The following is a 7,238-nucleotide window of genomic DNA, read 5'->3' on the forward strand; positions in this document are numbered from 1 at the left end:
TCATGTGAGGGGCGGGGCGGGGCCGCCCGCGCGCCGCCAATCGCCGCGCGGCACCGCCGCTCGATTCCGTGGGTCGCGGGCGCGGAGCTCGCCGCGAAGCGCCGCGGGCGGGCGGGTCCGAGCAAATCCCGTCGCCGTGCACCGGCGGCACCGAGGGGCTGGACCGGGGCTGGGCCGGGGCTGGGCCGGGGCTGTGTCCCCCCCGGGCTCTGCAGGGCCACGTCCCGGCCCTTGCCCTGGGCCTTGGCAGCGTTTGCGGTTCGCTCTGAGGCCGCCGTACGCTGTGAGAGGACGTGCGCGTGCAGAGAAGTTTGACTTCCACTAGTAAAAATAAAGAATAAAGATCTTGCCCGTGTTTGCAATAAGCACAGAGGGGGAGAAGTGAGCTACGCTGCTCTCACTGCGCGTGTCCCGAGGCTGGCGGTGCCCTTGGGGTGGGTTCGTGGTGTCCCTGAGGGAGAAAAGAGGCACTGGAGTGGAGGGCAGGAGAAGACAGGGGTGGGCAAGAAACTTGGTGGACTTGGGTCTGGAAGGAGGTATAAAATGGGATGGGTGTTGGATCGCAGCCTGGAGAGTATTGATTAGGGGGGAAAAAAAAAAACAACCAAACAACCAACCCAAACACAAAGGGTGGCTTGGCAAAAAAAGGGGAGATGGGGAAGAAGAGACTGAAGCTGGAAGATGGCAAGGAAAATGGCAAGCATGTGCCTGAGGAGCTCTGGGCTCAGCCAGGAAAGGCCTCCTGGAATGACATATTCCTGTTTCTGATGCTGTGGTAGAACTGGGGATTTTGAATAACCAGGCTCTAGGAGGCATCTGCAGCTGCAGAAAAGAAGGCTGAAGAAGACAATATAATATTGACTTGATATCCTGAGACATCTGGAGTGTGGATGTGTTGACAAGAAAGCAGTTATGAACTCCTGAGGAAGCGGAAATAATGCAATTTGTTATCAAATGGCAGTTAATTTCTCTCAGCTTTGTACCTGCAATACCAAACTTTTCCATAGAGCACCACAAACCCAAAGCTGGCGTGTCAGGGCCACCACAGAAACCAGGGCATCGAACAAATGAGGGTCCCACACACAAGTGCTTGTGTGGTCAGACACGTTCACTGCTTCTTTGCTTTTCTTTGTGGGCTTAATAACTGCACCTAGAACCCACTTCCCATGAGTATTACATACCTGCACATGCCTTTGTCTAAGCAAGGTTGCATGGGAATATTTCATGCAATATTCAAGCAATTTCAAAACACTTGGAATAAATTTACATTTAGCCTTTGGGCTTAATTACTGAAAATTTATTTGAAGAAATAAACTTTATATCTCATAACTGACCTAGCACTTGCTGTAGGCTGTGGGGGAATGTCCAGTAGCAGCAGCACAGATGAAACCACAAGTTCTGAAAGCAGCAAGTCTTTCCTCTTTCTCAGCTTCACCACAAAGAATGGGGCATTTCAGAGGCTATGGAGAGTCCTGGTCTGGGGGATTTTATATTTCCTCAGGCTTCACTATTTTAGTGCAAAGTCCTGTTTTTAAAAAGTGATCTCTCAGGGAGTTAGGAGCAACTACATTAGGAGGATTTGACTGTTAGCAGACAGACATTGAATTAGGCTTTAATTAATTGGAAGAGGAGAAGATGATTGGTCTGATCCATGCAGTTCATGTGGTGGAATGTCACCTTTTGTATCTGCTGGAATATTTACTTCAGGACATGTAGCTTTATATATAAACATTGATCTGTTCAAACCCCCCCCTTGTTCTGAGTGAAAAATCCTGAATATTTTGATCTCTTTCTTGCATATAGGAAATGGACTGTAAAACAGCTAAATGTTCTCCAGACATAACAGAAGCCTGATTAACTTTTTTCCTTTATGCCAATTTAGTGAAGCTTGAAATGAAATCTAATGGTAGCTATCATAACAAATCCCTTTCTGTTAATAACACAAGAAAAATAGCAACTGGTGTGGGATTAAAGGAACAGCATAATTTATACAATTTAGCATAATGAAAAATACATTGCTTTGCACCAGAAATATCATCATTAATGCGAGAACACTGATTATTCTTTCTTTGTTTGCACCTGGTTACTTTACTCTCCCTGTGCCTCCATCCCTGCCATGTAACAGCCTTCCAAAGCCTTCCACAGGTGGTGATGTGACACCATTTTACCATGATCTCAGCAGGCTGGTGGTGAGCTGGTGGTTTATTGTCCTTGTCACAGACTGTCACAAGGGGCACTGATGTGGGGCGTGTCCATCAAGGCTGACCCCAGTGACGACACAGCAAGGGATGAGGCAACCACGAAAGCTGCCCAAAGGGCCTCTGCCCTTGACTGGAATCCTTGGGGAAGCAAATGGATCGAATTCCACCTGCAGGGAGTTGGTACAAGCACCTGGTGTTCATGTACAGGAGGAGGTTTGTCTAACAAAGCCCACAAGCTCCAGCCATCTGAATGTGTTAAAAGGTTGTTAAAAGCAGGGTACTCTTCCATTTGCACAGTGATATTCTCCTCTTGCCCAGCCAGCTGACAGAAGCTTGATTTTGGCACTGTTCTCCCTAAACAGAGAATTTTTGGGCAGTTCCCAAAGCCTATCTCTTTTTTGAAGCTCTGAGAGGAGCAAAATGAAACTCTGTTCCTCTCATTTAACAAATCCTTCAGCTTTCCTTAGAGAAAAATTCTGATTCCTCTTAAATTCCATAAGCTATTATATTCAATACTTGTAGGATTCAACCTCATCTTATTTATCAAGAGTAAGTTCTTTATTGATCGTGACAGTCTTAAAGAACAGTAAAATTTATGTGATAGTTGGGCTTCAGTAACATAAGCTCAAACTCACGTGCAAACTCAGCCGCTTTCCTTTAACGATAGAAGACTGAATGATTGTTACCAGAATGCAGGGAAAATGCCTTACCCTTTTGCTTACTGGAGAGAAATGATTTTGCATTTGGCATGATTTTGGGAGCCGCTGATGGATGGCAAGCTGATCCTGGTTTTCCAAGACATTCCTTATGTTTATTGCTGGATGTGAGAATAAGGACTGTGATGTTTCTCTAGGGCATTACAGTTTTACCATGTTACAGCAAGTCTGATGTCAGTCATTTTAAGAAGGTTTTGGCATGTACTGAGAACAAATATGCAAAACCTTATGATTTCTTTTTAAAGCTTTGGTTCATCAAGGAATGTGAATTTATGCCTAATTTCAAATGTACAGGCTGTTCTGTGACTTTCATTCACATCATATGCTTAATCCTCTGTGAATCCTTTATCAGTTTCAGCTGGTTAGATATTTCATCTGTAATCAAACTTTTCTTAACCCAGGGACTTGCAAAAATTGAAGAATGTGTGTGGCCAGAGGTGAAGTGTCCACTGTTTAATGAATCACTGAGTAACTTAATGTTTCTGATTCCTGGTGCAGAAGAGATTGTGACAAAAAGAAGGAAGAGATAATGCCTAGGACATGCAGTAATCATGACTGTATTCTAATGTGTTTTTATTCATTCTTTTAGATATCTCTTAACAGAAGGGCAATCCCTATATTTTTTCCAGGACCACGATTGTGTCAGAACCAATTATTCCTTTCCAGGAGGCAGAGGAAGGATTTGGTACCATTTCATGTGGAAGGGGTGGAAAGAGGAATATGTTAATGCCAGCCAGAGAGGTCACATATTCACTTGGCAGAGGGGGATGAACCGCAGGGGCCTTCTTGGGACTGTGCCAGAAACTGAGAGTTACAGCTGTTTTTTCCTTCTCATGCAGCCCCAGTTTGTAGCCTGGGGACTAAGGATTTGGGATCTGGACACCATAATGAAGACCATACCTCTGTCCAGCCCAGTGTGACATCTGCAGTGCTTTGGCTGCATGTGTGAGCCTGCCCAGGGGGAGGACAGGGAGGGCTCCGAGAGCTCTGTGCTGCTTGCTCTGAAAAAAACACTCATTACCTAAGCTGTGAGAAAGCTCTGAGCAGATGGCAGGGTTTCTGAGCCGCCGGGTTTCTGGAGGAGGTGGTGGTAGGAAACCAAACCAATAAATGCTGCTGCGGGAAACTGCTGAGTCAAGACCGGGGAAATCACGTGAAATGCCAAAAAAAGAACGGCTTGGTGGGGCGGTGAAGAGATCAGAGAGCAGGTTGCAGCAGAGGGCTGCAAAACTTCCTGCTAAAGCCCTGTGAAATCTGGGGTTGTGACACAGCTGGAAAAACACATTCCCAGCGTAGCAGGCCCGGAGCAGAGGCACAGGCGGCGTTTCGTCACAGCCTGCTGAACAAACACAGTCACACACACGCAGCTTGGTTCAGTCATGGGCTGGGGCTTTGCGGGGCAAAGCGGGGCAGGAGCTGGGCTTGGGCACGGTGCTGGGGCAGCAGCTGCTCCTGTGCTGTCCCGCTGCTGTGGGATGCAGGGCGGGGAGCGCCACTGCTGGTGGGGTGCCCTGTTGTGCTCAGAGGCATTTCCAGCTGCTGCTGGAGGCGACACGTGCTGGAGCAGCTGGGTTTACATGTGGCACCAGATGAGATTTAGGCGTTCCGTGAGTCACGACAAACTGCTTCTACACGGAGATCTGTTTAGCTCGAGAAAGGAGCTTGTTTGACTGACAACTCAGCATGTTCTCCGGGCTTGTTACAGCGCAGTAGAACAGTGTTAGTACTCTGAGCTTTTGTGGTTTTATCGACACACATTGCGAACTTGTCAGCTTCAGAGCAGAAATTACTGTGTGAAAATGGCTCTGCACAGGAGGCACCTCCCACTTCCAGCTCTTATGAAACATGTGTTGGCTGTAACATTTTAGGAGAGATTTCAGCAGGAAAGGAAGTTATATCAAAAACCCTGGGTTGGGAGGGAGATTATGCAGCATACAGTCATTTTCATATCTGGATATTTTATTGCAGGATTTCAGGCCTAAAGGATCCCTTGTGACCTAGAATAACATTACATCCCTTTTACAGAGAGCACAATGATATCTGTAATTAGTCTACATTTCCCAGCTCTGACAGAGGTTGGAAACCAGGTCTGGCAAACCCTGAGCTAATGCCTGTTTGGGCTGCATTGTCCTGAGCCCTTCTGGAGAATGATCTCTCTGCAGTCTGAGGCCGTGTGTTTGCTGTGCTTTTGGAGCTACAATTTGAAGCAGCAGCTGCTGCTGTAGGAATAAAAAGAAACTGAAGGGATATGCAGACAGTGCCAGCTCTGCGAGCGACGGAATCGCAGCTCTGTGGTTGCAGAACCAGTTCTCTGGAGGAGTGAGCCTGGCCCAGTCCCTGGCCACATCCCACAGCCTTACCTGTGTGGTGACAAGGTTTCAGCTCACCTCTGCAGAGCCTGGGTTTTGTAATCTTTGTTCCCATCTCGTGCCCAAAAGGAGTTCTACCTCCTCCCCAGCACGCACGTGGCACAACTCGGCCTGCACAGTGTCTTGCCCAGCCTTTAGTGAAAATTAGTAAAGCAGCCTCGCTTTGAGCCTCAAATTAGCACCAACTGAAGGACATCGTGGATGTAGTTAAGGGATTGTCAAAAATGACAAAGGTATCTGTTTTTGACCATGGTAACAAATTGTTCTGGCATGTATCTCAAGCTTCAGAGGCTACACAAGGGGTAAAACAGAGCAGGCATTGTGATAACTTTGTGTGAGATTTGGTCCAGAAGGGGAAAAAAAGCTACATATTAAGTGCATATCTCGCAAATAATTCAGCACCGATGTTTCATGCTGCATTAAATCTACTTATTGCTCCAACTAATAAAAAGAAACCTATTCCATGTAATTTAGATGCAGTTTGCTTGGATGCTTGCCCTTGTCTGCAAAGTCATAGTGACTAAGCTTTGCAAAGAAGTCTGGGAGCCCTTGAGCCCTGCAATGGCCTGGCATTATTGTCAGTCTGACACCTGACCCTCTGTGTGCCTTGATTGCATCTAAACGTTGGATCCACTGGAAAAGCAGTTACTGCAGCTTCCTTGCTACTGCAAATACCATTACATGGAACAGAATCTGTACACTTTTTTGAAATGACATAATTTCATAGCAAGGTAAGATGACTCAGGCATTTTTTTAACACAGAAGCACCTGGGGACATCCCTGTTTTAATCCAGCTCTAAAAGGTTTTTCAAGCTGACAAACAACTGGTTGTTTTAAGGAGTAAGCTAAAGAACTATCATCAGTGTTATAGAGGAAATGAGGTGAAGTGTATTCTCCTCTCTGAACAGTCTCGGTTAGCACGGGTGTCTCACCATCAGCAGCTGAAGCTGCCGAAGCCTCAGGCCACGAGAGCTGACCAAACATAAACTTGTGATAAAACAATGCTGCTAACACAGAACTCCCTGAATTCAGCAGATAGGAGCAGAGTGGAGATGATAAGGACCCAGGAAACAATTCCAAGAGAATAAAGTAACTTCAGAAGGCGGCCAGCCCAGTGACAGTGAAATCCAGTAAGAGATCAAGAGAGCACTGATGGGAATTCAGTGACTGACTTGGGGATCAGGTGATGGGCGACGTGGGTGTAACTGAGAGGTGTGAATTGGGGTAGGGGTCTCTTTCTGGAAGCACCAACTTGAGTTGTAACCAAAGAACTAACAAAAGACTAATTGAAAACACTCATTTGGACTCGGCATTCTCAGTGGGGTCCCAGTGTCAGACCCAGTTACCGTGGCTGGCCTGTGTAAATCTGTAGCAATCAATAAAAATTTAGCATTTGCTGGACTGGAACTACTTTTCCTAAGCTTAAGACAAAGTGCTGCTATGTCCTAGTGCTTTTAGAAAATTAACTTTCAAAGTTACCTTTCTTGTTTTGTTTATATCTTAATAAGTAGTAGCAAGACAAGCTGTGAGTCATTTTGAAAGTGACCTGATATCAGGAAGCAATTACTGAACCAGAAGAAAAACCTGCTCCATTGTAGGTTAATCACCATCCATTGCTGCTCTTCCCAGTTAACTCCATATTTTACAAGATAACCTCTCCACAAAGTCTAATGTCTCTCAATACTTGAGTAAGTTTTGAGGTGTTCCCTGTCAACAGTGTATGCCTACAGGCCCTGACCTCTTTAAGGGGGGAAAAAAAGGCAAATCCAAAGCAAACATCTTAAATTTGATTTGACATCAGTTTCTCTCAATTGTGAGAAAGTGCAGTAGCATATATCGCATTTCATACAGGAAAAGAAATTAAAGAATGTACTGCTCTCTGGTCTTATCCTCAGAGTAGACAGATAATCTAATAGTCTCCAAACAGTCATCTGCTTCTGTAGGATTCCTTT

The sequence above is a fragment of the Myiozetetes cayanensis genome, unplaced genomic scaffold (genome assembly GCF_022539395.1).
Source record: "Myiozetetes cayanensis isolate MyiCay16 unplaced genomic scaffold, myiCay2020 scf15, whole genome shotgun sequence".
Classification (NCBI taxonomy): domain Eukaryota; kingdom Metazoa; phylum Chordata; class Aves; order Passeriformes; family Tyrannidae; genus Myiozetetes; species Myiozetetes cayanensis.